Source organism: Oryctolagus cuniculus, chromosome 14 (genome assembly GCF_051225735.1).
Source record: "Oryctolagus cuniculus isolate XC-2025 breed Fujian yellow rabbit chromosome 14, ASM5122573v1, whole genome shotgun sequence".
NCBI classification, from domain to species: Eukaryota; Metazoa; Chordata; class Mammalia; order Lagomorpha; family Leporidae; genus Oryctolagus; species Oryctolagus cuniculus.
In genome coordinates, this window is record NC_142880.1 from 54,946,680 (window position 1) to 54,973,080 (window position 26,401).

A 26,401-nucleotide genomic window follows, 5' to 3' on the forward strand; every position below is an offset into this window, starting at 1 on the left:
GAGGGATTAAAGGGTGAGTAGTATCATTATGTTCCTGAATCTGGGTGCAGGAAATACATGCAAAGGCTTGATCTCAAGATTGTGAGCCAATTTGTGAAACTTTCTCTGAATGTCTACAGTACTCTGAGACAGGAAATGGGTGTTTAGAAATACTGACTTTCCTGAGCTTCAGGGTCCAATGCAAGCTGCTGTCTCAGACACTCCCTTAGTCTCTTTAAGAAGGCAGAAGAGTTTTCTCCTGGTCGCTGCTATATGTATCTTCATTTGCTCAATTTATGGGGGATTGGGTTACTTCTTCCATTCCTTAGCAACACATTTTTAGTGCTAAAATCTCTTTATGCCTTTTGACACTTTAAGGTTCCAATTTGGGGTCAATTATGGGACTTATTCCTCAGCATGCCTCCACAAACTGCTTTTCAATTTGATTGGCATATTGATTGTCACCCTTTTTTCTGATCTTTGGAAGTACAACTGAGTTTTCATCCACTGTCAGAAATGTGGTTATTACGAATTACATATCCACTCAGGGTGGATTGTGTGTGTTTTAAAAACCATTTATCAGTGACAGGAATTCCTCAGGACTAGCTTGCAGGTCTTTTTTTTTTTTTTTTTTTTTTTTTTTTTTATTGACAGCTAGAGGTATAGACAGTGAGAAAGAGAGAGAGACAGAAAGGTCTTCCTTCCGTTGGTTCACTCCCCAAATGGCCGCTACAGCTGGTGCTACGCAGATCCGAAGCCAGGAGCCAGGAGCTTCTTCCTGGTCTCCTATGTGGGTGCAGAGGCCCAGGCACTTGGGCCCTCCTCCACTGCCCTCCCCGGCCACAGCAGAGAGCTGGACTGGAAGAGGAGCAACTGGGACTAGAACCCGGCACCCATATGGGATGCCAGCACTGCAGGCAGAGGATTAACCAAATGAGCCACAGCGCTGCCCCCCCAAGCTTGCAGGTCTTTAACACATGTCTTCTAATTACATAAGTTAGAAATGGTGACTTTCACATGCACATTTATCAATTCCCACTTCATCATCTGGAACCTGAGAGAGATGGAAACATACCTCCCCAGACTTACAGCAATCGCATGCCAGGAAATGCTAGTTGTGTTATTAAGGAAGGGTGTATCTGATGTCTGTCAGTGAAGCTGTTCTTGCACATGGAGGAGTGCAGGTAGAGTTAGGAGAACAGCATGAGGTATTTATGGATAAATGCACTAGCAAGGAAGAATAAAATCTCAGACGTAATACTAGAAAGCAGCGGAGAAACTAATCAATACACCAAAATTTTTACAAATTATAAAATATAAAATTTCCTATATGTTTTCAGTCTCTAAAGCAGAACAGAATGTTGCCACATCTGTGAAACTAGGGAAGGTGGGAACAAGTAACCCAGAAACCTGACAGATATTTCTCAGATCTTTTCTATCATGACCCTCAGTTTCCCAGAGCAAAATTTAATGGGCTCTGAAAATTTTGGAACTTCTCTGGCATTCCTGTGTCTCACAGAGTTAAAACTTTTGTTCTGATACATCATGAAAATGTTAGGTTTTCTTAGCCTTTGATCTTTTTCTTACAGCACATTTCCTGTACAGGATTTCACTTTTAATAACTCTAGGGTATTTATTAGTGTTAAAATCCTGAATTATATTCTCCTTAATTCTGTAAGGTGCTGGAAAAAATCCAGGTGGCTATTTTACCTCTTGAGACTCCAATCCAGCAACTCAGGGCTCCCAGGCATCAAGCAGAATCTTCATAAGCCAATGGGACAGAGAAACCTTTCCCCTATAGTGAGAAAGCTCAGGATGAGCCAACACTGCTAGTTTCTTCACTCTTGATTCTAAGTCACCCTGATCATAGTTTATGGATACTCCCATCTGGGTCATCAATTTTTTTAGCTGACACAGAGAAGGTATATTCACTTAGGTGTCTACAAATAATAAGCTTCAACTAGAAGTTCCTCAGAGGAAAATCTTATTTACTTGTGACAAGAAAGGGAGATAATGGGAAGTTATAGATCTCTAAAGAAACTGCCTCAGTGAAAATCTGGGAGTTTCTCAGAGCTTTCACACTAAGATTTAGGGGAGTGTCCAGGATACATAAAAGGGAGAGTGAAACAACTTTTGCTTCTTGTAATACATATATTTATATATATATTTATACATCATATATTCAAACATTTAATTCATACTCCCCTTACTATGCCTAAGTACTACCGTATTGGGTGCACCATCAATGGTCACCAAACTCTCCTTACCCAAACTTCAATATTATTGAAAGTTGAGGCATAGTCTTGAGTGTAGACATTAAATTGAATCCCAAAACTTGTTCAGCATGATGTTATGTTATGCAATTATTTTATGCAATAAAAAGACTTTATTCAGAAAAAGAATAAGCATAATGACAAGCAATCTATATGTTGTTTTAAAGAGGAAAAATGAATTTACATAAGTCTATGAGGGCCAAAGGTTTTGGACTTTTTCCCTCTTGTATCCTCACTATGTAATGCAAGACTAGTCACAAATGTGACATTCAAGGTATTTGATAAACAAATGAATGAATGGTTGAGTAACTAGATGTATTTTCTAATGCCTGTCATTTTTATTTTGACTTTTGACTTTTCCTTCTTCATCTCTTTGAAATTCTAAGTAAATATTTCTCAAGAAATAAAAAGGGATTATGCATTTTCTGGATGTGAAACCTTCTGTGTATATCCTGGATGTAATTAACATTATATTAGTGCCACTGTAGTATATTATATATCAAAGCAGATTTGTACAGGCCACATTTTTCACAGACCTCAGTTTCAGAAGTTTTTACCTATAAAACTATTTCTTATTGGAGCTTTGTCTTCAAGATCACCCACATAATTAATGAATGATTTACCAGCTTCAAAGCTACTTTTGCATTAGATTATAAATAGTAATTTTTGTAATAATTTTAAAATAACAATAAACCCACTTGTAGCAGGTAGGCATTTAAAAATGCTTCATATGGCCCGAAAGATAAAACCTCATATTATTTCTTTTTTTCCCCCCCCCCAGGGCTAGATCTAAAGAAGAACTATTAAACTTTACTCTGTAGCTCCAACAAGTTAGCCTTTTATTTCTGACTGACTTAGCATGGATACCTGTCATTATCATGTTCATTATAGTCATTAAAATATTTTTCCATGAGAAAAAGTTCTTAGTCAAAAGATATATAAGCCCCTTTGCATCTCCAAGCAAATAAATATCATTTAGAACTGAATGCAGTTAAAGGAGGACACTCTAAAAACAAAGCTGGAAAAATCTGTATTACCTGTTTACCAAAAAAACCACTTTTAAATTAATAGGAGCAATCTGATAGTGCAGTGGAGGATGGCCCAAGTCCTTGGGCTCCGCACCCGCATGGGAGACCAGGAGAAGCACCTGGCTCCGGGTTTCGGATACGTGCTGCGCGCCAGCCGCAGCGCCATTGTGGGGTGAACCAACCGAAAAGGAAGACCTTTCTTTCTGCCCCCCTTTCACTGTACACTCTGCCTGTCCAAAAAAAAAAAAAAAAAAAGTGGAGCTGTTGGGACTAGAACCCATGCCCATATGGTATGCCAACGCTGCAGGCCAGAGCTTTAACCTGCTGTGCCACATTGCTGGCCTCAAAATGACTATTTTATTGGAATGGATTTTACAGCATATTGAGGATCGATTTACCCTATCTGTATGGGCCTATTTTCTATTTTTTTCATGGACCTACTATCTCACTCCCTGTCTCCCTCTCTCTTGTTCTCTTTCTCTCTTATTTTCTCTCTCTCTAATTCTGCCTCTCAAATAAATAAATAAAATCTTTTTTAAAAATCATAGTTTTGTATGTTCCATGTTTTCTTTTTCCAAAAATCTTTTATTTAAGGTATACTTCATGCATTTCATAAATACAGATTGAGGAACATGATGATTCTTCCCACCCTACCTGTCCTCCCACCTGCATTTCCTCCCTTCTACTCCCTCCCTCTCTTATCCCCATTTTTATTTTTTAATATGGTCTATTTTAAATTAATTTATCCACATAAGATTAACCCTATACTAAGTAAAAAAATAATGAAATAGTATGAAAAAAAAAGCCTCAACCTCAACAGTTGAGATAAGGATTGTTCAAAGTCACTGTATCTCAAAATGTCAATTTCACTTTTTATAGGTTACCTTTTAGGTGCTTTATTAGTTACCACATATCAGTGAGAGCATATAATATTTGTCCTTCAGGGCCTGGCTTGTTTCACTAAATATAATGTTTTCCAGTTGTACCCATTTTGTTGCAAATGACAGGATTTCCCTTTTTCTTTTTTTAAAGTTGTGTAGTATTCCATGGTGTAAATATCCCATAATTCCTTTTTCTAGTCATCAGTTGATGGACATTTGGGATGATTCCATATCTTCGGTATTGTACTTTTCTTTACATTCCCATATGAATTTTTGAAAGAGTATATCAATTTCTTTTTTATTTTTTAAAGATTTATATTTTATTTGAAAGAGTTACACAGAGAGAGAAGAGGCAGAGAGAGAGAGGTCTTCCATCCACTGGTTCACTGCCCAATTGGTTGCAATGGCTGAAGCTGTGCCAATACAAAGCCAGGAGTCATGGGCTTCTTCCAGGTCTCCTATGCTGGTGTAGGGGCCTAACGACTTGGGCCATCTTCTCATTCTTTCCCAGGCCATAAGAGAGCTGGATCAGAAGTGGAACAGCTGGGTCTTGAACCAGTGCCGATATGGGATGCCGGCACTGCAGGCAGTAGCTTTACCTGCTATGCCACAGCACTGGCCCCGCATATCAATTTCTGATAAGAAAAAAAAGAACATCTTTATTAGGAATGCAATGTGGGCAATGTTATCTCAAGAGTGTAGGATAATCAGGATGGTCAACTGATGATAGCCATGGAGATAAAATTGAAACGAATTAGAGACAGATTAAAAATATAAGTTAATGATAGGTTCAAAGGCAGTCACTGACGCAAAATTTGAGGGATAGTGGGGATTTGTTGGTAAATCCTGAATGAGTATTTGGATGACTAATAATCTATTCGCTGAAATAGAGAACAGGGTATGAATTATCATGTACCAGATTAAAGAACAAAGATTCCTGTTTATAACATATTAGGTTTAAAATGCTACCACAAATATATTAGAGAATTATGTATACAAGTATGCAAGTAAGTATAAAAAATTAGAGAGCAAGGTAAAAGGTATATGTATAAATCTGGTATTTGCAAACTTATGAAATGATGACATGAATTTTGATAAATGAGAAAAAAAATAAACAGGAAGTGGGAGAGAATCAGACCTGACTGTCATTATCTAGAATGAGCCCAAGTGACAATAGAATGAGGGGCTGTGATCCAGAAACAAAAATGAAGTACTTATGCCAGAAAATTCAAGAGAAGAAAGTATCTTCTAAAATAAGTGCTTCTGGCAAATAATACACAAAGACAGAAGGGTATTCCTTTCTTGGCAACACTGAGTGAGTGAATAACTTTCCAAAGAGTCAGTTCAGGAGAGCTGTAGAGAAATACATTATTCTGAGATACAATGATAACAAGAAAGCCTTTTTCAAAAGATTCTTAATATATACTTATTATGCTATAGTTATTGGTATCAAAATAGTTAATCTATTTGTCAGTAATTTGAAAATTCATTTGCTCAAAAATATTTTGTGCCTGATTGTTAGTATCCATTTTAGTAAACTTTCAGAATCTAAGAAATGATGATTATTGGAGGCTACCAAATCTATTTTGACTAATCTGCAAATATAGAATTGGTAAACCTTTGCCACGTCTTTTCTTGAACCAATAGCTATAAAGAACAGATGTAAATTCAATATTGTGTTAACTAGGACTGATTCTTATATTATTCACTGATAGGAAGGTTAAATTATAATCTATACAAAGCTCGAGGCCGGCACTGTGGCATAGCTGGTAAAGCCGCAGCCTGTGGTACTGCCTTTCAAATAAAATCCATAAATCTTTAAAAAAATACACAAAGCTAAAAATACAAATAGAAAATCTTGGAGAAGATAAAATTCCCTAACGTTTATTTACTTCAGAACCTTAGTCAAGAGGTGGAATAAAAATATTTGCAACTCATTCAAAATATCTGCTATACAAAACCATGAAAGATTCAGTATGGAGACATAAAGTAAAGATAATAAACAATTGAATGTGTTACACTGTACAATTTAAAATGTTGGAAATCTTAGGTTGAATGAAGGTACAGAGAGAAACTGTAATCAGTGATTGCAAACAATTAACATTGTGTACCCGTAGGGTGGGGAAAAAAAAAAAAAAACTAGTTAAACAGGAAAAATTAGGATAGAATTACTTGGGAGGAAAATAACAGTAATTACATTATATTTTGTTGTGTTCTGTAATAAATCATGAACAGATGCTCCCAGCCATGCAAACTTTGAAAAAATGAAATATTTCAGGTTTAATTAGGAAAGTAATAAACTTTTGATATTATTATCAATATTTTTGACATGTATTTTCTTCTACTTGGGAATTGAATATACCATTCAGGATAGGGGGAATATATTATCATAATGTAGTTTGTCATTCTATACTCTGATGCCTCTAACTTCCTCCCACAAACACACTGTGCTTTGCTATTTACAGCAACTAATAAGGCAGTCAATAAGATCAGGATTAATTCTGGGAATTAAAGTTGGGGAGTAATATAAGGGGTTTTGCTGCTGCCACTGCATAATTTTTGTGTAATTATAACTTTAATTTTGTTATGCATTTCAGAACAAGGACTTTACTCTTTTTTTCTATATTATAAGAACTAAAAACAGTCCAGTTTTAGCAAGTCACGTTATTATATTCTTAGAGACTCTTTCTGGATTCTGTTCTCTAACATCAGGGAGAATTGAGTGCACTAGTCCTCTGGGAGGCTGTTTTATAATTCTTTTGTGTCTTAAAGAAATTATGAATAGTGTTTTCCTCATTTCTTTCATTTTAAACTACGTTTCATAAGGCTGGATAAGCATAATTTTTTTCCAGCTGTTTCTATGCTGCTTATTTTTTTTGAGCATAGTCTTTGCAGCACTGATTTCTAATTCATAGAACATTCAGTGCACATTGTTCTTACTCAGTATGCATATTACTAAAAGAGTCTAAATTGGTTTCAGAAAGTTTAGGTACTTAAAACTATAATGATATATATAAGCCTGTGGTAATCATTAAGATAAAAGAAAATGCAATTTGGCAAATGTTTTCTTTTAATTTTCTACATTGGTTCCCTCTTTAAAAATTTTATGGATAAGGATATTTAGTCTATTTCCTTAAAACAACAAAACTAAATAATCCTCAATTATCCAGAATAGATTTCATTGTAGTAAAAATAGGAAAAAAGCTTACAAAGTACAATTTAATTACGTAAATTTTGGCATTCCTGGAAATCAATACTAAAGTAATAGTAATGATAATAATTATGATGGCATGTGTAGTGTTATTTGCATAAACTTCCCATTCTATTGCATGTATTCAAAATTTATTTTTGTTTATCTTAAACAGTGAATACTACTTGTATTTTTTTGAGAGAAAGTATTATATACATAGAAAAGAAAGCATTTACCAAATTGCTAATAATTTAAGGCTTACTAGTATGCTCTATGTAGTATGTTTCTCCTGCCACCCCATACTGGATTGATTGCTCACTCTTTGCTGAGATCCTCACAACTTCATACATTCTGTATGTGTCTTGTCACCACTTTTTATTTCAAAAGGCTGGCTTGAAGATACTCTAAAGATCATTTCTTATGAAGATGAGATAGTTCATGTAAACAATTGGTTTAAAATTCACACCATATGAAATTTTGCTAAAAATAGCTTGACTATTCACTTGTACCCATATTTTGTATAATAATCCTTTGTGCCAGCCGGCGCCATGGCTCTTTAGGCTAATCCTCCGCCTTGCGGCGCCAGCACACCGGGTTTTAGTCCTGGATTGGAAGTGGACCAACTGGCACTCCAATATTCGATTCAGGTGTTGCAATTAGAAGCTTAACCCACTGCACCAAAACATCGTCTCACATATCCACTATTCTGAGAACAAGATACCAGGTATTGGATTTGACAGTTTGATTGGGTTCCCGGAGAGCTCCCTATCTGGAATGCCTTCCATTAAACTGGACTTCATCTTCGCCATCAGGGTCTATCATTCCATGTTACTCGTATCTCAAAGCTTTCATTTTCAATCTTTCAAAGAGTTGTTTTGGGGGAATCTTCCAATATGTTGGATGAAATAAATTTGAGTTAGATTGCTCATTAGAAAGGTTAATTGACCAAGGTTTGACCTACAGAGTATCTGAAAGAAAAAGTGATAAGCAGAAGTTGGAAAAAAAGGTATTTCTTAGCCTTGCAATTTTCTTGATAACTTTTCACCTATTAGAAACCACTGGGACTGTGGCAGACATTTGATCTAGTGGTTAAGATGCCAGTGAAGACTCTCGAGTCCCCTATCACAGTGCTTGGGTTTGATTCCTGGCTCCAGCTCTTCAACTTCTTGCTAATGCAGACCTTGATAGTCAACAGTAATGGATCAAGTAGTTGGGTTCTCAGCATTCACATAGGAGATCTAGATTGTGTTCCCAGCTCCCCACATCATCCTGGCCCAACACAGGTTGTTGTCGGCATTTGAGGAGTGAACCAGTGTATAGAAGATCTCTGTCTATTTGTCTGCCTCTGTTTCTCTCTCGCGTATGTGGGCACACTCCTCATCATTGTTGCTGTCACAGTGTTGTAGGAGTCAGTGGTTCTAATCACTAAGGATCATGTCTCGTAGCCACAAAGAATTAGGAGCACAGACAAGGAAAGTTGTCTAAAGCAGAAGTGGTTTATTAGAAAACAGAAAAACAGAGAGAATGAAAGCAATGAAAAAGCTTCCAGCAATACTGAAAGGCATCCCTGAAACAGGGAGCCATCAGGGGCTGATCCCATAGGGGTTTTTATAGGCTAAAAAAAGGCAAAGTTATCATGATTGGTCTGGAAGAAGCAATGAGAAGTCATGGTTTGCCTTGTTTAATTTGTTGAAACTTAAGTCTCTAACTGAAACTCAAGAAAAACAGAAAGTACATGAAAGATCTCCACCAAGATGTGTAAAATTTTGGTTACTCAGGTGAGTTACAAGGTTATTGAAAAACATTGATTAAAAGAACTAACACATGACATCAACATACTTCTCAGAAGCTGGGTGCTTGACTTTTCTCATGTCCTCCAAGACTCATCCCCCAAAAATGGGGAGGGAACCCCTTGGTCCCTAACTACTTAGCTTGGAGTCTATCTCTCTATCAACAAGAATGAAAATAATCTTTGCCATCAAACACTGATCTTGAATTTCTTTGGGAAATAGTAACATGCTTGTCTTCACTGATACTACCAGAGATTATAAATGTCAGATGACATAAATAAAATCTGCAGACAATTACTTAGAACTTCATGTAAAGTATGAGAATCTCAACAAAGCTAATTAGGTCAATCATCATCCAGAGTTATCTTTCTATCAGTTCTGAGGAAATGTATAACCATTTGTAATTCCTCATGCTTTATTTTTCTAGTCAATGAAAACTGTTAACTGAGATTTTTTAAACGGAGAAATATACAAGCTTTATCTAAAATTAAGCAATTCCGTAATCATCTTTGTAAAAATAAAACTCAGAAAAATATGATTAGGTCACCCTTGTACTTGAATTTCATGCTCCTAGGATAGTGTTTTTATAGTAGTCGTTACACACTCAAGAGAACTTGCTGCTAACAAAATAGATCCATCCATTTGGTTTTTGTCTGAGACTTGCATTTCTAATCAACTTTCAACTTGTTCAAGTTTTTTTTTTTTCTTATGTACAGCAAGTACATGTTTCTGGTTTATATTTATCTACTCAAGATTCATTTTCAGATTGATATCCTTTGGAATTTTCTAGAGCATAAATATGTTCTAAATGGGATACTTTCCTCTTTTTCTGGCTGGAAATTTTTACTTTCTAATGTAGAAGGCACATTTTTTTTCCATATCTAACTTGAGTTATTCACATCTAATGATGATGTGGCAGTAAAAATAGAGATGCCTACATTCTCTAAAAAATCATCAAATGATGGTTTGAGTCAGTTTGCTACCTTTGTGGAATATACCTTTTGTGTAAGAAAAGTTTTTGATGTAATGAACTTTAATATTTCCCATCCATTGTATGCCAACTGTAGTGCATTAAGGTATACTTCACTTTTTGGTTATCACCCCCAAACAGGCAGAGAGGAGGGAAGGAGTCCAGCCTTTGTTCTAGATGGAAGGCACCCATCTGGCCCAATCCAGGACAGCACAGAGCCTCTTAAAGGTCCTATCACTCTCCCTCTTTCCCTTGCCTTGACTTTTTTTTTTTCTTTTTATTCCTCCCCCTTGCTTCTGTTCTGAATTTGTTTATTATTGTTATTTAATATAGAACAGGAAATACCCTATGTGTTGATAGATAAAAGTGAGAAGGGAAATGAAAGCACATTTATCTTGATCGTTAAGTGACAGAAATCCCATCCACTAGAGTTCAAGGAAAACATCGGCATCAAAAATCTATCTGAATAAAAGTTATCACATAGTTTAGCTATTTTACACCTGTACTGAGGGTAATAGGCGTATGAGAGAAAAATATAGGTCACCACAGGAAAGCCCTCGATGGAACTTCTGCCCTTAAAACTGCAGCCTTTTTTGGGGTAAAAGGAGACATATAAAATATGCTCAAAAAACTTGGGATCGTGGAAAGGTTGCTCATTAAGGGTTCATATGTTAAGGCTGTTGAAGAAGAGATCTGAAGCTTCAGTGAATAAACTAGACTGGCACTCTGGGGTTTTGGCTGATTTTGAGATAATCTCTTAGTATTAATTAATTCTGAGGAAAGTACATTGGCTAGTTCCAGAGCAATCATGTATGGAACAGAGGCAGAACAGAGTATAAATAATCACATGATCCCTTTCTCTCATTCCTCCACCACTCAGAAGAAAGTTTAAAGCAGCAGAAAGAACATGGGATTTGGCATTCTAATAACTTTTATTAGAGTTCGGGTTTCTGCCCATACTTTGCGTGTAGCTTTAAATGTTGTACAAATTGGAAAACAGTGTAAGCATCATTTATTTCTTGGATATATTATTTTATACTGTTCTTTGTTAAGGGCTTTGAGATAACCATGATTGTGGAAATGAGACTTCTGTGTTCTTCCGGCTCGGTAACCTGGACTCTGTCATGGATGAGCCAAGAAAATAGATAAGCTGAAATTCCCCAAAGAATTCACCAATTTCCCCTTTCCTTTCTATTTTCCAGCAAACTTTCTGATTGTCTCTCTAGAACCACTGAAATACTCTCTCACTATTTACTCCTCATCCACAGCTGGAGAAATCTGTCTGCTTTTGACATTTTCCATTCACCTTGAACATGCAAACATTGGCCCTTCTTTCTGCAAAATTGTTTAAGTTACTTTTCATAACATTTTCGAACGACTGACATCACCATATTTTCTGACCCAGGAAACATTTAGTGAATCAATTTTGAATATATCTTCTGAACTTAAAAACATTTTTCAATAGTTTATATGCATTAATGTCCCTAAACATGAATGATTTTGCACTCTACCCACAGATCATATTTTTGGACACAGGATCCAGCTATTATGGTTCTAAAGACACATTGGAAGACCACATTTATCCCCCAGCTTTTGGGGAAACAGGTTTTTCTGACACAGCAAATTCTCCTAAACTTCCAACATATATAATTAATACTGGTTTCTGAAAGAATTATAAATTTTAGGAGCCTGTGCTATGGTGCAGCAGGTTAAGCCATGGCCTACAGTGCCAGCATCCCAGTTAGGCCCAGGTTCAAGTCTTGGCAGCTCCACTTCCAATCCAGCTTCCTGCTAATGACCTGGGAAAAGCAGCAGAAGATGGCCAAAATACTTGGGCCCCTCACTCTATGTGGGAGAACAAAAGAAGCTCCTGGTTCCTGACTTTACCCTCACCTGGCTAGGGACCTGGCCATTGTGGCCATTTGGGTAGTGAACATGAATTTTGAGGACACAATCGTTCAGCTTAGACACAAAATGAGTCCAATTCTTGTTTTTAGATACTTGGGGAAATTATACAACATTGTGTTTTGAATATTGAGAGTTATCTTTAAGTTGGTAGTACTAAATATGGAGAAGCAAGGGTTAACATCAAAGTAAATTCATGCAGTAACTTTCCTGTACAAAGTTAGGACTTCACTGTTGTTTTTGTATGTATTTTGCCTTTGTGTATGGTATATGTGATTAGTAGGATTAATCCTGCATGCAAATGGTGCAATTTTCATTAATAAACCTGCCTACAATTCAGGAAGGCTTCTATAATCATTCAATGTTTGGTAGTTGTTATACACAGGAAGAAAGATGAGAGGTTTATTTATCTATTTAACTTATTTGCATTGGGGGGAGAGAGAGAGACAGAGAGAGAGCTATCTTCTATATGTTTGTTCATTTCCCAAAACCTTATATCAACCAAGGCTAGAATAAGCAGAAACCAGGATCCTGGAAACCATTCTAAGTCTCCAATGTAGGTAGCAGCGACCCAAATCCTTGAACCACACCTGCTGTCTCATAGGCATGCAGGAGTAAAAAGCCAAATAAGAGGCTGAGAGAGGGCAAACCCAAAGACTCCAACACAGCACGTGAACATTTTAATCCCTGCATGAAACTGCCACCCCAAAAATGGGGTTTTGAAAGGAGTAACTGTGTTCTTCATTCATCCACTTTTACCCTGGTGGCTATGCGTCAGGCACTTACTTCATCATGAAGTTCCATCTGGGTGGTGGTAAAAACAAATTAGTGACTCAGGATAGAGGCAACAGTAATTAAGAGCACAGAAAATAGTAACTGCTGAATAACTGAGCGTCTTCTGGAATAAAATTTTCTCCTTCAAGTCTATCAAAGAAAGTGTTCTCAAACAATACTAGAGTATTAGGCTCTGTGGTTATATAGAGGAACCTCAGTAATGTTTGTCCCATCCTCCCCTGCCATCCCATATTGGAGACCCAGTTAGAGTCCTGGTTTGTGTTCTTCAACCCAGCTTCCTGCTAATGCAGCCAAGATATTCCAGGTATTCAAAGTATTCAGGATCCTGCTACCTACACAGTAGATCTGGATAAAATTATAGGCTCCTGACTTTTACTGGCCCAGTGCCAGTCATTGTGGCTGTTTGGGGAGTGGAAGATATTCTCTCTCTCTCTCTCTCTCTCTCTCACACACACACACACACACACACACATACACACTTACTGCTTTTCACATAAATAAAATAAATCTTTTAAAAAAGACTGTCTCACTACCGGGTATATAATTTCACATAAATGAAATCAGGATATCGAAGAGATACATGCACTTCCATGGTTGTTGCAGCACTATTCACAATAGCTAAGATATGGAATAAACTGAGGAGGAGTGGTTGTAGGTAACAATAACCTATTTGAGAAGAACGAAAAGAGATAGGCTCAAATTCTCCAAACATAAAGGATAAGGAAATTGAAATGCTAATTACCCTGATTTGTTCATTATGTACATTCATTCAACTATTGAAGAATCACACTGAACCATTAAATATGTACAGTGTTATTTGAAAATTGAAAATATTTCTTTCTTATCAAGTACGCAATGGCTAGTGGTTTTTATGTAGCTTTTGTATGTAGATTTTGTATTCTGAGACTTTATTAAACTTTGTGAATCAGTTTTGCCAGTCTTTTGCTGTAGTTTTTAGCTTTTTTTATATGTAGAATCATGACATCTGCAAACAGGAATAATTTTACTTTATCTCTTCCTATTTATATGATTTTTATTTCTTTGTCTTGCATAATTTCTGTAGCTGAGACTGCCATGTTTTTGTAAGAGTAGTGGAAGATAGGATCCTTTTCTTTCCAGATTTTAAAGGGAACATATTCAACTTTTCTCCATTCAGTAGGAAGTTGGCTCTGTGTTAGTCATCAATGCCTGTTAGTGTGTTATATTAATTTTTTCTATATCTAATTTTAAGAGTTTTTATTAGGATGGGATATTGAATATTAAAGAATGCCTTCTTTTGTCAAGATGATTATTGCATTTTGTCCTTTTTCCTACTGATGTGACATATCACATTTTTAAATCTAATTATGAATCATCCTACCATCGTTGAGATGAATCCCACATGATCTTCTTAAAAAATATTGAATTGTATTCACTAGTATTTCACTGAGAACATTTGCATCTTTGTTCATCAGGGAGATTAGCCTTTAGCTTTCTGTTCCTACTCCAGCATGAGGGTAACACAGGCCATATAGAACGAGTTTGGAAGGGCTTCCTCTTTTTTTTGGGGGGGTGGGGTGGGGTGGGGAATAGTTTGAGAATCATTGATGTTACTTCTTTAAAGATTGAGTAAAATTCATCTGTACATGGTATTTTCTTTATTGAAAAACTTTTATTATGGATTGAATCTCATTGCTTATTATTGCTCTCCAGGTTTTCTGTATCTTCATGGTTCACCTTTGGTAGGTTATATGGATCCAGCTGTTTGTCCATTTTTTCTGGGTTTTCTAATTCATTGACATACAGTTCTTTACAATGTCCCCCAAACCTTTGTGTTTCCATGATATCAGTTGTAATGTCTCCTTTTCTTTCAGATTTTTTCTTTCTTTCTTAGTCCAGCTAAAGATTTGTTGATTTTGTTGATCTTTTCCAAAAACAAGCTATTCATTGTACTGATCTTGCAAGTTATTTTTCTAAAAGATTTATTTGAGAGGCAGAGTTACAGAGAGAGGGTGAGACAGAGAGGAAGATCATCATCCACTGGTTCACTCCCTAAATGACTGCAACTGCAGGGGCCAGGCTGATGCGAAACCGGAAGCAAGCAGCCTCTTCTGGGTTTCCCATGTGGATGCAGGGGCCCAAGCACTTGGGCCATCCCCCACTACTTTCCCAGGCCATTAGCAGGGAGCTGTATAGGAAGTGGAGCAGCTGGGACCCAAACAGGCACCCATCTGAGATGCTATTGCCACAGGCATAGGCTTAACCTACTAAGCCACAGTGTCTGCCACCATTGTTTTTAGTCTTTACATTGTTAATTTCTGCTCTGAAGTTTTTTTTAGGACTTATTTGTTTGAAAAATGGAGTTACGGGGAGAGGGTAGAGAGAGAAAGAGAGAGAGAGAGAGAGAGAGAGATTGATTCACTCCCTAAATGGCCACAATAGCAGGATCTGAGCCAGAACTAAGCCGGAAGCCAGGAGCTTCCTCTGGGTCTCTCACATTCGTTACAGGGGCCCAAACACTTGGGCCATCCTCAGCCACTTTCCTAGGCACATTAGCAAGGCATTAGATGGAAAGTGCAGTAGCTGGGACTTGAACCCATGTCCATTTGGGGTGCTGGTACTGCAGGTAGTGACTGAATCTGCTATGCCACAACACTGGCCTCTCTGCTCTGATTTTTGCTATCTCTGTCTACTAATACTGGGTTTGACTGTTATTGCTTTTTGTAGTGCCTTCAGTTGCATTTTACGTTGTTTATATGAAATATTTCTTCTTTGTTAGTACACTTTTTATTGCTGTAAATTTCTCTCTTTGTAATGCTTTGCTGTATCCTATGGGTCTTGGTGTAGTTTTACTATTTCCGTTTGTTTAAGAAATATTTTAATTTCCTTTTCGATTTATTCTATAAAGTTGCTCAAGTGTATACTATAGTCTCCATGTATTCATCTAATTTCTGAAGTTCCTGCTGATTTATAGTTTACTTGGTTGCAGTCAGAAAAGCTCCATAAAATGTTTTCAGTTTTTTTGAGTTTATGGGGATTTGGTTTGTGGTTTAACATATGATATATCCTAGAGAATATGCCTTGTGCTGATGAGAAAATATGCTCTGTGACTGTTTAATGGAATACCCTGTGCCTGCTGGGTTCGTTTGGTCTATAGTGCAATTTAATTCTGATGTTTCTTTGTTAATTTTTTGTCTTAATATTTTACCCATTGACAAAAGTGGGATGTTAAAGCTCATAATTCTTAATGTATATATTGTTTTCTTTAGTATCAAATAATATTTGCTGTTTATAGGGCAGTGAAGAAAACACAGGATTTTCAAGTTTTAAAAATAAAAAATGGAAAATAAGAATTAAAAGTTCCTGGATACACACCCAGAAAGAGCAACAAAGTTCTGACACAGGAAAGAGTATGCTTTAATATTAGAATTTAATTTTCAGAGCAGGAGTTGGACCTAGCAGCTGTCTACATTCCTTAATGGAGTGCCTGGATTTGATACTCATTTCTAGTTCCTCACCCCATCTTCCTGCATTCAGGAGGCAGTGGTGATGGCTCGAGTAGTAAGATCCCTGTCACTCATATGGGAGACTTGAATTGAGTTACTATCTCCTGGTTTTAACCACAGCCCAGTCCTCATTGTCCAAGGAATTGGGGGAGTGAATGAACAGATGAGAACTTTCTCTTCATCTCCCTGTCTCTCTGTCTCTAATCTCTGAAATAAAAGTAATAATAATAAAGTAAAATGAAGTACAACCTGTTTTCAATTATGTACAAAAGGTTTTAAAAATAATTTTTCTGAAATTTCTATTTCCATATTTGTATTTTTAATTAATTTTAAATAAACATTATCAAGTTAAGGTATGATCTTATGCTATTCAGAGAATAATATTAAATAATTCTAAGCTAGAAATGTGATTTGATCATGAATGGAATATAAGCTGATTTGAATATAAGAGAATTTATATTAAAGACAAAATAGTATCCACTGTTTTTACAAATTGGAGGAACTGTAAACAGTAGATCTGACTTTTAGTACATTAATTTGATCTCTCTCAACTTAAAGGCATGAAATGAATAGTACAAAATATATGTCTGCTGTGTTCAATTACTATTTTTAAAATTCAGTTACAAAAAGCATTTACATCATTTTAAGTTGTGAAAATACAGAATGTGTCACTGATTGCCAGTTGTTTTTCATATCCAATCTTAGTCATATTTATTTGAAGAAAAAGATTATGATTTTATCAAAGTTGGATGCTTTTCCAAGCACTTTTTTTTTACTAATTATTTTTGGAATTTCAAATAGTCAGGAACACTTGAGAATTACATTGAGAATAATAATGAGATGGAAACCTCTGTTTCTGCCAAAATTGTTATTTTTCATAAGCCTCAGTTTTTGTATATAGCAATTTTTTGTGGTTATTTCAAATGAATTAATGCCCAAGCATATTAAGGATACAGTGCTTAATAATATGCAAGTACATTGCCAAGAGAGACAATTGTTAATCATATGACCATATGGAAATCTTAAATGTTGAGTGTTAATGAAATTGACAAAAGGTGAGTAAAATAATGATATATATTTGTGTTTCTCTTTTAAAGTCAAAGCTGCATCCAACTACAAAATTTTCTTGGTTTTTTTGAGACAAAGTTTATGGAGTATTTCTGAAGCACTCCATTGATAATTAGCTTCCATTTTTATGTGTACAATTTTAGAAATAATTAGTTGCAAGTTCTGATGATTAAAACTTGGGTTTTTTTCATCAGCAATAGAATGCTGTAGACAATGTGATGATTAGGATAGAAGATACTAAGCCAGGAGGCTAAGGTTCAAATTCCATCTCATTTTCAGAGTGTGACCCTGGACCAACTACTTGGTCTGTCTGTGATATTACTTATACATGAAAGTGATATAATAGTCTATATTTCATACATCTTTTGGGAGCACATAGGAAATTAACATATGTTAGTATAAAGAAAGGAACGTGTTCTCCTATGAAACATTATGTCCCTTTCTCTAAAATCTTACACTCTAGTCAAAGCATTTGGAATATCTCTCTCTTCATGTGTGTGTACATATTCACACATATTACCTACACGTTCTATGTATATACACACATTTATTCATATATACATACAAATATATTTTTCTCCTTATGAATTTCTTCTCATTGAATTCCAATCCACAAAACTTTTAGCCTCTTTTCTCCTCCAAACCAGAGTGTAGTACTGTCAAATAGAATAATTCTGGATGAGTTAAAATAAGTCCTTACTCAAAATCACTATTGCAGAATTCCCACCGTAAGACCAGCAAAGTCTCAAAATCAAAGCAAAAAATAGTTTCCTCATGTAAGAAAGGATGGGCAAGAATACCAGGAACTTTTCAAGGAAACTTTAGTCGGTGGGGGAGAACACATGGAATTATTGGGGTTTTTAGAAATAATTATGCCCTCCTGTGATCAGCCTGTTCTCAGCATTACACACAAAGGGTAGGTGCTCACCTTTGCTCTTGTTTAAGCTCACGGGTAGAGCGAAGTCCAAGAATACGTCAGTAGAGAAAGCCTGACTAACTTTTCCTTATGCCCAGTCACTGTATAAGTAATGGGCAATTGTGAGTAGTTGGGCATAATCTGTCTCCTCTATTGCCTAAGAATCAGTAGATATCTACCACCAAGTAAAGACTACTGAGATAACGAATCAGTACTGCTCATTATAGACTCTGAAGAAAACTCAGCACAAAAAGTCATCACAGTGGAAAGAGTCAAGAAATTAATTTTGGCAAAAAAAGAAGTCTTATTTAACTCTAAATTACATAGGGAAATATATCTTCAGAAATGGAAAATGAGTAAGGAAAGTAAAGGAATACCATCATAACACTAATAGGTACTTTGTACTTGATTAAGTTTGCTGATGAATTTTTCCATAATCTGGTGTTGTTGTATGGTGGGTTAAGCCCCTGTTTGCTGATAGTCAGGAACATCTGAGACTTACATAAAGAATAATATCACACATTGCAGTGCTGGTTTAAGTCCTAGCTATGCTGGTTCTGATCCAGCATCGAGTTTTTTCATATGGGAAAGCAGCAGAAGATAAATCAAGTACAGTAAGTATGTGGATCCCTGTCACTCATCTTGGAGACCCAGATGGAGCTCTAGGCTCTGGGTTTGCATCTGGCTGAGCCGAAGACTTGGCAGGAATTTGGAGTGTGAACCAGAAGATGGAAGAGCATGTTCACTCTCTTGATCTCTCATCACTCTGCCTTTCAAATAAAAAATAAATAAATAAATACAACAAATGTTTTTCTAGGACTAGTTTCCTATTAGAATAAAAAATGAATTATAGGGGCAGGAATTCAGTACTGTGGTTAACATGCTGCTTGAAATGCCTGCATGCCATACCAGAGTGCCTGGTTCAAGTTCTACTTACTCCACTTTTTTTTATATAACTTCCGGCTAATGAACATTGGGAGGCAGTAAGGGATGGCTCAAGTACTTGGTTTCCTGACCCCCATGAGGGAGACTGGAGAGTTTTTGACTCCTTGCTTCAGCCTGGCTCTGTCCTTGCTGTGGCAGGCTTTTCGGGAGAGCACTGGCAAAGGGAAGGTCTCTTTGTGTTTGCCTCTCTGCCCCAATCCATCTGTCGGCCTCTCTACCTTTAAAATAAAAATGAAAACAAATAAGTAAATATTTTTAAAAGGCTTTAAAAAGAAAAAAAAAAAAACTATAACTTTTCAGTTACATGGCATCCCATATGGGCGCTGGTTCGAGTCCTGGCCACTCAACTTCCTATCCAGCTCTCTGTTATGGCCTGGGAAAGCAATAGGAGATGGCCCAAGTGCTTGGGCCTCTGCATCCACATGGGAGACCCAGAAGAAGATCCTGGTTCCTGGCTCCAGATTGGCCCAGCTCCAGCCGTTGTGGCTAATTGGGGAGTAAACCAGTGAATGGAAGACCTCTCTCTACCTCTGCTTCTCTGTGTAACTCTCACTTTCAAATAAATAAATAAATCTTTGTAAAAAGAAAGAAAGAAAAGTTAAGACTAAGATAGGGGTCCAGCATGTGGCAAACTGCCTGTAACACTGGTATCCCATATGGACACTGACTTGAGTCCCAGATGCTCTACTTTAAATTCAACTCCCTTAAATTGTGACTGAGAGAGCAGCAGAAGATGATGAAAGTCCCTGGGCCCCTGCTACCCACATGGGAGACCGGAAGAAGCTCCCAGCTCCTGGCTTTGGCCTGGCCCTGCACTGGCTATTGGGGCCATTTGGGAAATAAACACACAGATGGAATATTTCTCTCCCTCTGTCTATCTATAACTCTGACTTTCAAATAACTAAGTAAATCAAAGTCTAAGGTAGATGGGTAATAGATATAAAGATACATATAAAATTTCCATGTTACACAAATGTAGTATCACAATTTTTTTTTTTTCTTGGACAGACAGAATTAGACAGTGAGAGAGAGTGAGACAGAGAGAAAGGTCTTCCTTTTCCGTTAGTTCACCCCCCAAGTGACCTCTATGGTCGGCGCACTGCGCTGATCCGAAGCCAGGAGCCAGGTGCTTCCTCCTAGTCTCCCATGCGGGTGCAGGGCCCAAGCACTTGGGCCATCCTGCACTGCCTTCCTGAACCACAGCAGAGAGCTGGACTGGAAGAGGAGCAACTGGGACAGAATCCAGGCCCCAACTGGGTCTAGAAACCGGGGTGCCTGCACCACAGGCGGAGGATTAGCCAAGTGAACTGTGGCGCCAGCCACACATATTTTTGTATTGTGTCCTTCACATGTATTTTCCCCTTTATTCAGTTCTTAAAATAATCTCAGGAAATAGGAATCATTTCCCTCATGTTATGGGTAATCAGGTTTAGTTCCATGTTCGCATTTAAATATCTAATAATTGGAATTTTATTTAGAACTATATGACAACTGAATTTGGTATTTTAATTTATTTGTTATTTTTTAAGATTTATTTATTTATTTGAAAGTCAGAGTTACACAGAGAGAGAGAGAGAGAGAGAGAGATCTTCCATCCGCTGGTTCACTCCCTAGTTGGCCGCAATGGCTGGAGCTGCGCCAATCTGAAGCCAAAAGCCAGGAGCCAGGCGCTTCCTCTGGGTCTCCCACATGGGTGTAGGGGCCCAAAGACTTGGGCCATCTTCTGCTGCTATCCCAGGACATAGCAGAGAGCTAGATTGGAAGGAACAGCTGAGACTCGAACTGGCACCCTAATTCACTTGTTTTTATTTTTATTATGAACTAGGATAAACAATGGTTATAAAATCCACCTGGACAATTATTTAAACGGTATTTCTGACCATCATGGCATAATTTGAATTAAAAAGTCAAAAGTAGAGGTCCAAGAGAGCCGGTGATATGCTTCACTGTCATCCCCCAAATCTGGGGAGCCAATGGCAGAAATCCGAGTCTGATGGAAGAGAAAACTGATGCCCTAGCAAAACTCCTAGGCAGTGCAGGATGAGTGCCCCCTCTTCCTTTTGTTCTACTCAGGCCTAATGAATTAGGAAAGACAATCTGCTTTACTAAGTCCCCAACTCAAATACAGTCTCATCCAGAAACATCATCACAAGTACAGCCAGAAATACTGTTTAGTTAAATACCTGGGTTTCCAAATATCAGTCAGATTTATACAAAATCACTCATTGAGGGTAATTTTTATAAAGTACAGACAGTTAATGTGCAAATGATCTCTAAACCAATTTTATATTTATCAATTAAGATTTTATAGGAATTTAACTGAAATGGAATTCACATTCAATTTTTTACAATTTTTTTTTAAAGATTTATTTATTTGCAAGTCAGAATTACAGCGAAAGAGGGAGAGAGAGAGGTCTTCCAACCATTGGTTCACTCCCCAAGTGGCCACAATGTCTACGGATGGATCAAGCCGAAGCCAGGGCCACAAGGTGCTTTAGAGTCTCCCACATGGGTGCAGGGGCCCAAGCATTTGTGCCATCTGCCACTGCTTTCCCAAGCGCATTAGCAGGGTGCTGGATTGGAACTGGAGCAACTGGGACTCGAACTGCCAGCATTGTAGGCAGCAGCTTTACCTGCTACTTTGCAATGCCAGCTCCCATTTTTACGATTTTTAAATTATATATACTTATAAATCCATTTTGTAATAGACATTATGCTAAGCTAAACACTAACGAAGTACTATTTATTTTCACTCTCACCGCTCCACTCCAGTTATCTTAAATATGTTAGTGAAGTTTAGATGGCTGACGTTCCTTACTGAAACACATGTAACTTGAAGCAGAAGAGACAGTATTCATATCCAGATTTAATTTCACTACTATATTCCATTCTCTTATTAGTTATGTAAGTCTATCGTCATCATAAATAATTTTTAAAATTCAAGAACAATTATATTTGTAGCCCCAGGGTATAATTCACTGTAATATACATAAAGAGCACCACTCACTCAAGGCTGAAAGAGTTGAGTTTTCTTTATTTGTATAAAAATTGGCTACAGGTCAGGATCCTTGTCTTCATATATCAAACATATTTGATCATTTTCATTTCACTCCAGTACTATAATCTGTTTCTACAGTTTTTTCTCAAAATTCTCTTGTCTAGGAAGATCGATCTAGCAAGTATCCTATTTTAGGCCTATACCTTCTGAGAGCTAGAGAATATGGCAATTTTAAATAATTGAAAATGGCAAAAACTATTATAAAACCACTATCCACAAACTTCATTTAACACAATCCTAGGCATATTACTCTGTTTCATTGTACTGTGAGATTGTTTTTTAGATAGAAGGAAAATATTCAAATACATATTTTTTACAAATATGTCATTATCCTTTTTTTAAACAGAAAATAATTGTGAAAGATAATGTGCTAAAGAAATGTTAACTTGTAGCTGTAAATATAAACCTATACTTAAAATATTCTCTTATAAAAATAATAATTATGAATTTAAGTTATTAAAGAAAATAATGCAATACATGTTTTAAAATTCTTTGGTGTAATATTTTCTTATTGATGAACTTTATCCAAATAAGCTTTTAATTCTTATGCTAAGGTATATTTTCATCTTAAAAAAATTCAAAATAGTTTTTATACAATTTTATAAATGTATATTTATATATATATTTATTTTATTTACACAATTTATTTATTTATTTTACACTATATATGATTTATTTATTTCAAAGGCAGAGTTACAGACAGTTGTCGCAATGGCTGGAGCTGAGCCTATCCAAAGCCAGGAGGCAGGAACTTCTTCCAGGTCTCCCGTACAGGTGCAGGGACCCAAGCACTTTGGCAATCCTCTACTACACACCCAGGCTATTAGCAGGGTACTGGATTGGAAGTAGAACAGCCACGACTTTAGGCATAGGGGGAGACTTAACCTACTATGGCACAATGTCAGTCCCAGATGATATTTACAGAATAATTGCAAAATTAAAAGAGTCCTTTCCCAAATATCTCTGGACAAGTTGCCCATATTATTAAAAGTTCCAGCCAGCGCTGCAGCTCGCTAGGCCTGTGGCGCCGGCACCCTGGGTTCTAGTCCCGGACGGGGCGCCATATTCTGTCCTGGTTGCTCCTCTTGACCAGTCCAGCTCTTTGCTGTGGCCAGGGAGTGCAGTGGAGGATGGCCCAGGTGCTTGGGCCCTGCACCCCATGGGAGACCAGAAGAAGCACCTGGCTCCTGCCTTCGGATCAGCGTGGTGCGCCAGCCGCAGCAGTGCAGGCCGCAGCGGCCACTGTTGGATGAACCAACAGCAAAGGAAGACCTTTCTCTCTGTCTCTCTCTCTCTCATTATCCACTCTGCCTGTCAAAAAAAAAAAAAAAAAAAAAAAAAAAACTTCCATCACTGTGATTCATTTATTTCAGTTAGTGACACAACATTGAAGCACAATTTTCAACTAAAATCCAGACCCTTTGGAGTGCTCCCATTAAAACTGTTTACTTGACTTTGTTGTTGTTGTTTGAGTATGTCTTTATTTTTTTGGAGCTACAAAATGCTCAATAGTCATGGTTTGGGCTTTGACTTTCACTATTAAATTATATTCATCTGCATTGTCACGTTTGGAGGGCTCCAAGAGAGTTTGTATTAGATTTGAATTCAATCCTTGGAGTATACCTTGATTCCTCTATCTTTGTAAAGAAGGATGTGAACATGTGAACCCAAGAGTCATCCGGTAAACATTTTATATTAATGGGAAAAGGTGTTGTGGCTTTACCCTATTTCGGTCCATCGGTAAATGAAAAACATGTCTGTCAAGAACTCAAGAGGGAGATTCGGACTTATTCTGAGAAATCACACTGACAGTTTTACTGCTATAATCTCTGAAGAGATTTGCAGCATATCTAAATTTGAAGGGAAAAAAAAATCCTAGAATGCTAAGCTACATTTGCAAAATGTGATTCCTACAGATGTCAGAAGTATTGTCTCTCTAATTTTACCTTCATTATGCAATGCCTCAGGCTCAGGCTGTGTAACTTTTCTATGAAGCACTTAATCTCTACTCATGCCCCTTAGGAAAATGTAATAGCAATCAGTAAATAACAGGGCAGAGATTGTTGATTACTATTGAATAAACTCAAGGCTTTCCATACACTGCAAACTAAAAATGGATCATTCTCCTCACTTATCTTTTTTTAATGGCATTTTAAAGTCTAAGGGCCTTATTAATCAATGCTTTATATGATGTTCTCCAAAGACATACATCCACATTCCTTAGAAATAAGAGAAGCAGACATAATAAGCAACTTTTCAGGTAATTAAATCAAATCAGTATTCATACATTAGGCACTCCTGGGAGAAAAAAAAAAAAAGATGCCAAAACAGACATAATAAAAGGAAGGAAGGGTAAAAAAAATATATAGAAAATTATTGCCCATCAATGACGGACACTTTGCTGGTTAGTTTCTCAAACAGTGCTAAGTATTTTGCCATTTCCCTTTTTTTTTTTTTTTTTTTTTTTTGACAAGCAGAGTGGACAGTGAGAGAGAGAGACAGAGAGAAAAGTCTTCCTTTGCCCTTGGTTCACCCCCCAATGGTTGCTGCAGCCTGGACGCTGGGACCAGCGCACCACACTGATTCGAAGCCAGGAGCCAGGTGCTTACTCCTGGTCTCCCATTGGGTGCAGGGCCCAAGGACTTGGGCCATCCTCCACTGCACTCCTGGGCCATAGCAGAGAGCTGGACTGGAAGAGGAGCAACCAGGACAGAATCTGGCGCCCCGTCCAGGACTAGAACCTGGTGTGCCGGTGCCACAGGAGGAGGATTAGCCTATTGAGCTACAGCGCCGGCCAACCATTTCCCATTTTTTAAATAATAATTTTGAAAATGTCATTTTCTTCAGATTTTCTAAAGAAATCACTACTAAAACCAAGTGTTATAATCAAGACTATTTCGGCCGGCGCCGTGGCTCACTAGGCTAATCCTCCACCTTGCGGTGCCGGCACACCGGGTTCTAGTCCCGGTCAGGGCTCCAGATTCTGTCCCGGTTGCCCCTCTTCCAGGCCAGCTCTCTGCTGTGGCCCAGGAGTGCAGTGGAGGATGGCCCAAGTCCTTGTGCCCTGCACCCCATGGGAGAACAGGAGAAGTACCTGGCTCCTGCCATCGGATCAGCGCGGTGTGCCGGCCGCAGCGCGTCGTCTGCGGTGGCCATTGGAGGGTGAACCAATGGCAAAGGAAGACCTTTCTCTCTGTCTCTCTCTCAATGTGCACTCTGCTTGTCAAAAAAAAAAAAAAAAAAAAAAAAAAAGACTATTTCGTTCCAGAACTTGTGATTCACTCACTTTATATAATATCTCTGATACATGACAATTTGGTAACATTTTTATATAAATGGTAGTATTTAGCTGTCATTTCCAAAAGGAGAAGGTTACATTTTCACTTTTAGTTTATTTTACATGTGTCATTAAGATAATTGCTATAGTATAGAAAATTTTGAAAGATAATTTTAGTATGTTGAGTGAAGCATCAGAGATGATATTTAAATATTTTATTTACAGTGTTTATACTTTCAAAAATTAATTCAAGAGAACTTTTTAATGCTTATTTACGAGTATATCATATTTAAACATTATGCCTAACTGTTACTTTTGCAAAGTAACTTCCATTTCAAAATTATCTTTTAAAAACACTTTCAAAGTCATTCTAACATTCTCCAAAACATCCAGTGCTAATGAGAAATATGTATGTGAACTTCTCTTAAAATCTTTGGAGGTTTTCTTCAATTTTGGAAAAAATAGTAAATATTTAGATTGTTGTGCTAAGTCAAATAACCCAGACACAGAAAGGCACATACCAGAGGTTTTTTCTTATATGTGTAAATTAATACATATTAAGACTATAGATGTCATATTATTTGGCGTATAAACAGTGACAAGTATTGTTTTCACTGAATTTTATGATCCACATGATGATAAACTCTTTTTTCCTCACTTTATGATGATTTCATGAAAACCACATTATATTTTCCTTGTTGCCAAAAAATTATATCCATGTACGTACATACTATCTACATATAAAGTGAGTATGACAAAATGTTAAAGTTTGTTAAATCTTAAAATGTATTTTACAAATGCTAAAAAATTAAAGTGAACTAGCATATGGGACACCTCTCTC

General features: G+C 37.1%; 1 pseudogene; it reads left to right on the forward strand.

Annotated features, from left to right (window-relative positions):
* Positions 1-9,105: 9,105 nt before the first annotated feature.
* Positions 9,106-26,401, forward strand: part of LOC138845152 (heterogeneous nuclear ribonucleoprotein A1-like) — a 60,424-nt pseudogene continuing 43,128 nt past the window's right edge.